General features: G+C 42.5%; 1 protein-coding gene across 1 annotated transcript in view; it reads left to right on the top strand.

Annotated features, from left to right (window-relative positions):
• Nucleotides 1–9,480, top strand: part of LOC112403559 (uncharacterized) — a 26,949-nt gene that overhangs the window by 596 nt on the left and 16,873 nt on the right. The window lies entirely within an intron of this gene.

Here is a 9,480-nt window from a genome sequence, read left to right as displayed (position 1 = left end):
CCCTGCATTGGCAGGCGGACCTTCAACCACTGCGCCACCAGGGAAGCCCCAAATGTATATTTCTGAGTACAAATTTCCCCCATTTGTCCTAGATCCTAAACTAGACAGCGAGACCCTTGAGGGCAGGAACCATGCTCCAGTCCTAGACTTCTTAACCCAGCACAGTGGCTGGCACATGGGGATTTGTCTACACCTGCGTGGTCCAATATGGTGAGCTCTTGAAAGGCGGCTAGTCTGAATTGAGATGTGCTATAGGTGTAATGTGCTTACTGATTTTGAAGACTTAGTAAAAAGAAAAACCCCATAAAATATCTCATTCATAATTTTTATGAGTACAAGTTGAAATGATTATATTTTGGATATATTGGGTTCAAAAATATATTATTAAGATGAATGCTATCTGTTTCTTCTTACTTTCTTTAATGTGGCTACTAGAACTTTTGGAATCACACATGTGGCTTGCATTATATTTCTATTGGACATCTCTGGTCTATCCTGCCCTGGCCTCATTTCTCCCACCTTTTCCTGTTCTCCTCAACTCTCTAATCAGACTAGAGATGCCCTTCGTCCTGGACATCTAAAGCCCTCAGACTCTGATTGGCCAGAGTAGGATCTCCTGTGTATTTTTTATTTGTTAAGTCACTGATTACACTTTAGCAATGCTTTGTTCATGCATGTAGTCTGTAACCACACCCTTTGTTCTAGGATAAAGGAATTCAGGTGGCAACAGATAGGAGGGGGACCAACTTTTATTAAGCACCAGGGCTACCAACTTCACAGATGTTAATCTCCTTTACATTTATTTTCATGACAGCTCTGTGTGGTGGGCATATTTACTTTTTCAGATAAATGAACTGAGGATCAGAGGGCTCCTGTAAGTTGCCCAAGATTACCCACCTAGTAGGAGGTGCAGAGTCAGAACTTGAAACCTGGTGTGTTTGGCTCAAGGGCAAGTTCCCCCCCACCCACACCCCGACCAGTAGCACAGGCTTCATTTTTACATCATTTGAAATGAGACTACAGGGGTTCCCCCATTCTTCTGTGGGTCCTGCCTGAACATGGAAGGGGCTCAGTAACCCCTTGTGCACGAGCATAAGGCTGGGTCTCAGAACACCTGGGTGCATCCTAGTCCTGGCGTGGCCCCTAACTTACTAAGTGGCTTAGGACAGGTAGCTTTCGCCTCTGTAAAACAAAGAGGGCCTTCACAGCTGTGATCCCAGTTGTGACAGCTGGGGACACCGAATTATGCTGCCCTTGTCACTTCATCACTAATGGTTCACACCTGAAATTAGAGGACTTTTTTCTATGTAAGCTTTCTTTTCAACACTGTGAGAGCCTCTTACTTCCTCATGTCCAAATTTGTGTTGAATATGCTGAAAACTAAATTCCAGACAAGGGAATCCACGTTGTGTGGGTGGGCAGGAAACCTCAAGTTCGCTTTCAAGGATCAGCGGGCTTTTGATGCCCGCCCACACGGCAGGTACTTTCCAGAGGGGTTTCATGCTGGTGCGTGTCATGGGAATTTTGCTCTGGTATCATTGCTCTAATGACTAGAAATCCTCATTATCTGTTTAGCAGATCGGAGAGGAATGCCAATCTCTTCAAAACCTGCTTACTAATCCTCCCTGAAAAGCCGTTTTATGAGAGCGGCATGAAAGCTGGGACGCCCTGAGGAATGCTCTCTTTAGGCCTCTGACAGCAGCCTCTCTCCTTGTCAGAGCTGAATGGAAAGAGCAAATAAAGTCCAGCCTGGGGGCTCCTCCAGCTGCAGCTCTGATGCATCCACAGGCAGTTAAGCTCCCTAAGGCCACCCCCGCCCCCCAACTCAGGCCTTAAACCTTTTTATTCAATGCCCTCTGCTTGCTGCTAAGAAGGCCTAGGAAGGCTAATTTTCCAAACGACTTGCCATTTCTTGTTCCCAGTCTCTGAAGGGTAAATTGAAGTGTCCTGAAGTAGTTAGTTCTTCTAAATGGATTTCAGGGTGAATATAATTTTTCTCTCTCTAACTTGGCAGAGCCCTAAATTAATTCAATGATAGTCTTTGAGACCTTGATGTTTGAAAAAAATGGGCCAGGGAATAAATCCTTCATCTAAACCCCTTAGAAACTTGGCTCTGGAGTTCCAAGGTGGGGTGGGGAAAAGGGACAGAAAGAACAGCTAGTAAGGATTTCCAAACCTACTTCTTTCTTTTTTTAAATTTATTAAAAAAAATTTTTATACAGTTTTTAAAGGTTACTTTCCATTTACAGTTATTACAAAATATTGGCTCTAATCCCCGTGTTGTACAATATCCTTGAGCCCGTCTTACACCCAATAGTTTGTGCCTCCCACTCCCCTACCCTATCCTGCCCCTCCCCCACTCTCTCCCCACTGGTAACCACTGGTTTGTTCTCTATATCTGTGAGTCTACTTTTTTGTTATATTCACTGGTTTGTTGAATTTTTTAGATTCCACATATAAGTGTTAACATACGGTATTTGTCTTTCTCTGTCTGACTTATTTCACTTAGCATAATGGTCTCCAAGTCCAGCCAGGCTGCTACAAATGGCAAAATTTTGTTCTTTTTTATGGCCAAGTAGTATTCCATTGTATGTATATGTGTGTGTGTGTGTGTGTGTGTGTGTCTGTGTGTGTGTCTGTGTATCACATCTTCTTTACCCATTCATCTGCTGATGGACACTTAAGTTGCTTCCCTCTCCTGGCAATTGTAAATAATGCTGCTGTGAACATTGGGGTGCATGTATCTTTTCGAAGTAGTAAAACCTATTTCTTTTTTTAATGTGATTATTAGCAACAAGTGACTATTATTCAACGCATTCCATGACTGCTAACTAGTCAGGGACCCTTGCCTGACATTGTGTGGCTGTAAATAAAATGAGGGAAACGTTTTATATGAGCAAAAGCCCTGTTAAGTTACTTCTGGAAAACAAACCACAAACTAGCTTTTTAAAAGATCTTTTCAGCGTGTTGACAATGGCGATGGTCAAGGCATTCTGTTACCTTCAAATTAAGTTTTTCTGTGAGAATCTGTAAGAAAAGACCACAGGTGGGTAACCTAAACTTGTAAGGCAGCAGCTTTGATGGGAAGAACAAGAAAAGATGTTTTTCAGCTTTGCTGAAGCTTGTTATTTGTACACCCCAAAAGACCACAACCTTCAGAGACAGGGAAAAAGCATCTGAAAAAACAAAGGCAAAAATGACAAAGCTTAATCTTAGCAAGGCTATAAGGGCACGTCATTACCCCAGGGAACAGTTTTGCACGTTCAGAAACTGCAGACGGAAATTGATGTGTGCTTTAAACTGGGTCAAGAGCCTTTTAAGGCAGGGAGCACACAGTAGACACTCAATAAATGCCGAATAAATAGGACGTGGTGAGGGGTTGGCCCTTTGCTGACTTGCCATTCTCGGGCCCTCTCGCCTGCTCCTAAAGCTGCTGGAAGGGCTCTGCGTCCTCAAAGACAGAGAAGAAAGGAGTGGGGCACACACATGCCCCTTCAGTGGTCCACAGAATGATGGGGCGACAGCCAAACACCTCTTCCTAAGGGCTCAGTGATGTCTCCATTTGGATGCATCTTGAAATCCTGACAGAGCAGTCTTGGCTGTAAGCTTGGCAGTACGCCCTTGGGTGTGCTGGGTGGGGGATGAAGATGAGGGAGGCAGTGAGAAGGGTGATGGAGAGCGGACATTGGCCATGAGGGTGATGCTGCAGGTGCTCCAGGGCCTTCAGAGGGGCCTGGTAGGATGCTGACACCCCGTCCCCAACAACACGTCGGGTGATGCAGCTAGTCCTTCCTCCAAGCTGCACAAATAAAAAAAGAGCCAGGCGTGCCCCGGTCCGGGAGGATCCCACATGCCGCGGAGCGGCTGGGCCCGTGAGCCATGGCCGCTGAGCCTGCGCGTCCGGAGCCTGTGCTCCGCAACGGGAGAGGCCACAACAGTGAGAGCCAGTAAATCTGGCAGGAATGTCTGGAGGGTGATGGAGGGTGGAGGCCGGGAGGATCTGGGACTGGAACCTGAGTCCTCGCTCTGGCAGAAGATTCTTCCCAAGCCACCCACGGTGCTCTCCCTGGCTCCCTCCCTGGCTCTTTCACAGCGGCTCCTCCTCTGCATACGGCTTTGAATTTCAAAATGAGCTAAATATAAAGTGACTCCAGTGAGGCGTAGGCGCTGGGTGCACTAGATTGAGATGACATTTACTGAAATGTGTTTTAAAATAGATCCCAGGAAAATGGAGATGGTCTAACCCTTGCTCATCACATATCAAAATAGATTCCTGGCAGAAAAAACAGGTTCACTGCAAACTGCTTCACTGACCTACATTAGAAGTAGCAGACGTTACTAGAAAGAGGTCAGAGTGGCAAGATAAATTAGATCTCTGTTAGATGCAAGGAGAGATGCTCTGTAAATAGAAGGGGAAAATTAGGGGTTGTGAAAAGAAGTTTTACTGTCAGGAGAATTTTTTTTTTTCTCCTCCAGCTGCTGGGTTCACAGGCAGCTTCAGTTATGCCCAGGCTGCCTTTTGGCAATTCCATTTGCTTCTGCACACTTTGAAAGAACTAGCTTCACTTTCCAAAGCTTCTGTTATCGCGGTACTGGAGGTCTCAGAGTTCTCAACCCACCTCCTCCCCCTCACTCTCCTAATTCCAATTCTCTCCTTTCATCGTTAACCTCATGAGGGCCTGATGCACCGGAGAGTGGGAGCAGCTCTCTCCCCTTCTATCTTTTCTCTCCTCTCCTCCCCACTTTCAGTACAATGTACGCTCACTGAAGAAAAATTAGAAAACACAGAGGAGTAAGAAAGGAGACTATGAAAGTCATGAGGGATCTCACCACCCAGAGAAAATGATCATTGCCAATATGTGGACGTGGAAAGATGGCCATAATATATTGCTAGGTGGGGAAATAAAGAATACACAGTGCATGCATGCAGACACGTACACATGCAGTTTATTCATTTTAATGGAGAATATTTGACATTCTATTGTGTTATCTGCCTTTTGTTGACTGGACAGTATGATGTGAGCATCTTTCCCTATCAATAAATTTGTTTCCACAGATCACTTTAATGGTTAAATCTTATTCCACTTTATGGATATCCCACAACTGACACCACAATCCACCATCCCAAGGTTGTTTCTTCATCCCGAGGATGTTTCTTCACTGCTGCTCTTGTAAATGACTTGGCAGTCACCTGTCTTAACGTCCGAATCTCTGCACACATCCTTGGCAATTTCCTCAGGATAAATTCCTCTAAGTGGAGTTGCTGGGTCAGAGAAGTATGGACATTTTCAGGGCTTTTTGATGCATACCACCAAATTGTTCTTCACAAAGATTGCAACAACTTGCCTGCCTGACAGAACACTTGCCAAGGCTGAGCATTTTCACCCTTTTTTATTTTTTTAAAGATTTTTTGTTGTGGACCATTTTTTTAAAAGTCTTTGTTGAATTTGTTACAATATTGCTTCTGTTTTATGTTTTGATTCTTTGGTCGGAGGCATGTGGGATCTTAGCTCCCCGACCAGGGGACCCACACCCTCTGCATTGGAAGGCAAATTCTTAACCACTGGACTGCCAGGGAAGTCCCTCATCCTTTTTTTTTTTTTTTTAAATGGTTTTAAATTGTTGCTTTAACTTTCTTTAATTATTAGTGAGATGGAACTTATTTAAAGATGTATGCATCTGGCCATTTGCATGCATGTTTGTCCAAACATTTCTCGAGCATCAGTTAGGTGCTATGGCTGGGTTTACAGCAGTGTGCAATGATTGGTGAGTCAATGCCTCCTTTTGGGAAGGGTCTCAGTCTAGTGGGGAAGCCAGACAAAGTTACAGAAGATTTCAGCTTTGTGTGACAAGTGCTACGGTCTGAGATGTTGTGTGGGAGAGTCACCCAGCCTGGTAACCTTGAGGGGTGGGGAGTGGAGAAGGAAGACTTCCTGGAGGAGAGGACAGCTCAGTTTAGTCCTGATGGAAGAATAGGAGAAAGGGAAGGTGTTCAGGGGCCTATATACAGGCAAGGATGGACACAGGGTCTGGGGAAACTAAGAAGAGCAATTTGGTGGTAGCATCAGGTATAATAGGAGCTACTAAGTGACAAGGCTGGAGGTGTGGGCAGCCAGATGGTGACAGGCTTCACATGCCTGTGTAAGGCCCTTGGACAATATTCTGGCAGTTAATGTGTGTGAGGCAACATGGTCCTAGAAGAGACCTGGATGCCTCACTGGCTGGCCTCTGCCCCAGTCGCTTTATAACAAATCATGAGAAAGTGCAGGGTTTCTGCTGTCTCCCGTGGTACCTTTGTGGGAATAACAAAGAAGTGCCCCTTTCTCAAGAAAAGTCTTTTCAAGTTAGTAGATTATGTACTTCTCAGTAATAACAAAGCAAACAAAAGTTTATTCTCCATAAATTATATACACAAAATTATCGAATACAAAATAGTAGAAAATTAGTGTTTTTAGTCACAAACATTAGGAACGCAAAACTTTTGGGATATAACAATTTGTTGTAAGATAGTTTCAGTTGTAAAGTAATTTTCATGAAAGCAAAAGTTTCTGTGGCAATGTCAATGCTTGCTTGTTCCAATATCTTATTTTCCATAGAAATGGTCACTAGATTTGACAGTCCTTCTTGTGATATCATGGGTGTTAAGTAGTTTTAAAATAATTTTAAATGTGAGAATCTACATTTTCCACTGGTGACTGATACTGCCAAGGTTATTGTATCCTGAGAGCTACAATGGTTTTAGTAAAATGTGTCTAATATATTATCGATGCATTTCACATGAGTCAACTAGATTTTTCTGACATCAATGTCTCATCGTTATCATATTTCCTACCATGTTCCTCCATTTCTATCATGGTTTTTTTTTTTTTGCCATGCCACAAAGGCTTGTGGGATCTTAGTTCCCTGACCAGAGATAGAACCCATGCCCCCAGCGGTGGAATTGCAGAGTCCTAACTGCTGGACTGCCAGGGAGTTCCCTCAATTATGTATTTTTAATGGTTGTAGAAGTTCATATTTATCATAATTGTTTTCAAATTACACATGTCATCTAGAATACTGCACCTTTTAAAGAGCTATTGCTGTTTCCAATATAGAAAAAAATTTTTGATTTTGATGTTGACCTTTGTATTGTAAAAGGGCTGGTCCTGGGGTTCACAGTTAAGATGAGTCTTCGCTTTCCTTTTTCTAATATTTTCTATTTTGGAGAAGGTGGCATCAATGTCAAGAGGCTACAATTTGTTTGGCATCAATAATATATATTTCATTAACTGTTTTATGAACCGGGTAAAACTCTGTGTTTTTTCAAAGTGCTTCTTTTTTTTTATATTTTATTTATTTAAAATTTTTGGCTGCATCAGGTCTTCGTTGTGGCACGCAGGATCTTTCGTTGCGGCACGAGGGCTTCTCTCTAGCTGTGCCACACGGGCTCCAGAGTGCGTGGGCTCTGCAGTTTGTGGCACGCAGTCTCTCTCGTTGAGGCGCGTGGGCTCCGTAGTTGTGGGACATGGTCTTTGTTGCCCTGTGGCATGTGGGATCTTAGTTTCCCGACCAGGGATCAAAGCCGCGTCCCCTGCATTGGAAGGCAGATTCTTTACCACTGGAGTACCAGGAAAGTCCCTCAAAGTGCTTCTTAATCTCCTGTAATGTTTTCAAATATATTGTGTACATTACCTTTTTTTTTGGCTGCGTTGGGTCTTTATTGCTGTGCACGGGCTTTCTCTAGTTGCAGCGAGTGGGGACTCCTCTTCCTTGTGGTGGGTGGGCTTCTCATTGCTGTGGCTTCTCTTGTTGCAGAGCACGGGCTCTAGGTGCATGGGCTTCAGTAGTTGTGGTGCGTGGGCTCAGTAGTTGTGGCTCGCGGGCTCTAGAGCGCAGGCTCAGTAGTTATAGCACACGGACTTAGTTGCTCCGTGGCATATGGGATCTTCCTGGATCAGGGTTTGAACCCGTGTCCCCTGCATTGGCAGGCAGATTCTTTTCTTTTTTGTTTTGAATTTTATTTATTTTTTATACAGCAGGTTCTAATTAGTTATCTATTTTATACATATTAGTGTATACATGTCAATCCCAATCTCCCAATTCATCACACCACCACCACCACCCCTTGCCGCTTTCCCCACTTGGTGTCCATACATTTGTTCTGTACATCAATTTCTGCCCTGAAAAACCGGTTCATCTGTACCATTTTTCTAGGTTCCACATATATGGCAGGCAGATTCTTAACCATTGCGCCACCAGAGAAGTTCCTATACATTAACTTTTGATTTTTGCTTTTTTCATATTTATGTTGTCATAAATTTGTCATATGTTGTCATAAATTTTATGCCAAATTAGTGTTGAACAAATGTATTTTTAAAAATATTTTTTCAAAAGCATAGCTTTGGCTTGTGTTTTAGAATCTACATCTTTACTAATATCAATGATTTCTAAAAGACTTTTCCATACTGCCTCTAATTGAGTTTTTCCAGTCACACTGTTTTCAATTGACTTTTCCATCATTTATTTGACAGTTGTCTCAAATTTATGTTTGACTACTCTGTTTTCAATACTCTCCAATGTTTCACTGAATTCAAACAGTTCTTGGATTATATAACAGGATTTGGCAATGTCAAAAGAATTTTTTGCTATATTACTTTCTACTAGGTTTAAATAATGGGCAGCCTTAGAAATTTTGGGGTATCTTATGTTGAAATCCATTAAGTTTGTCATAAATTTTTTGTCATTGTTGTAACCCTGCCCCCTCAAATTGTTATTATGGCCTAGCTTCAGTGTTTTCTTGTTGGCGGTCTACTAAAAATCTACTAAAAATCCTCCTCCGGCTATAAAATTTACTGTGGAAAAAATTTCTTTAATGTTTTCATATATATATATTTGCATTTTGAAAATTAAAAAATCTAAAAATAACTGTTTCACATGGCTTACATCAAGAGATGTGCCGGGCTTCCCTGGTGTTGCAGTGATTGAGAGTCCGCCTGCCGATGCACGGGACATGGGTTCGTGCCCTGGTCCGGGAAGATCCCACATGCCGCGGAGCGGCTGGGCCCTTGAGCCATGGCCGCTGAGCCTCCCCGTCCGGAGCTTGTGCTCCCCAATGGGAGACACACACAGTGAGAGGCCCGTGTACCACAAAAAAAAAAAAAAAAAAAAAAAAAAAAAGAGATGTGCCTTAGTTATTTAACTGTGTAACATTTAACATTTCTTACAATGTTCAAAACTATTTTGGTCAACAAATCTACTATATTTTAATTATTCGACTTTTGTTTTTCATTCACTAAATAATGTGTAATATTATTTGGTGTTTGTATCCTGGATAATTGTTCTGCTTTATTGCTATTATTAATCTTCTATGATTTCTGCAAGTGGAGAAAAAAATCTCATTAGAATGCTCATACAGTATATGTATAACTGATTCACTTTGTTATAAAGCAGAAACTAACACACCATTGTAAAGAAATTATACTCCAATAAAGATGTAAAAAA

Source organism: Neophocaena asiaeorientalis, unplaced genomic scaffold (genome assembly GCF_003031525.2).
Source record: "Neophocaena asiaeorientalis asiaeorientalis breed wild unplaced genomic scaffold, Neophocaena_asiaeorientalis_V1.1 scaffold67, whole genome shotgun sequence".
Classification (NCBI taxonomy): domain Eukaryota; kingdom Metazoa; phylum Chordata; class Mammalia; order Artiodactyla; family Phocoenidae; genus Neophocaena; species Neophocaena asiaeorientalis.
This window is presented reverse-complemented; position numbering and strand designations above follow the sequence as displayed.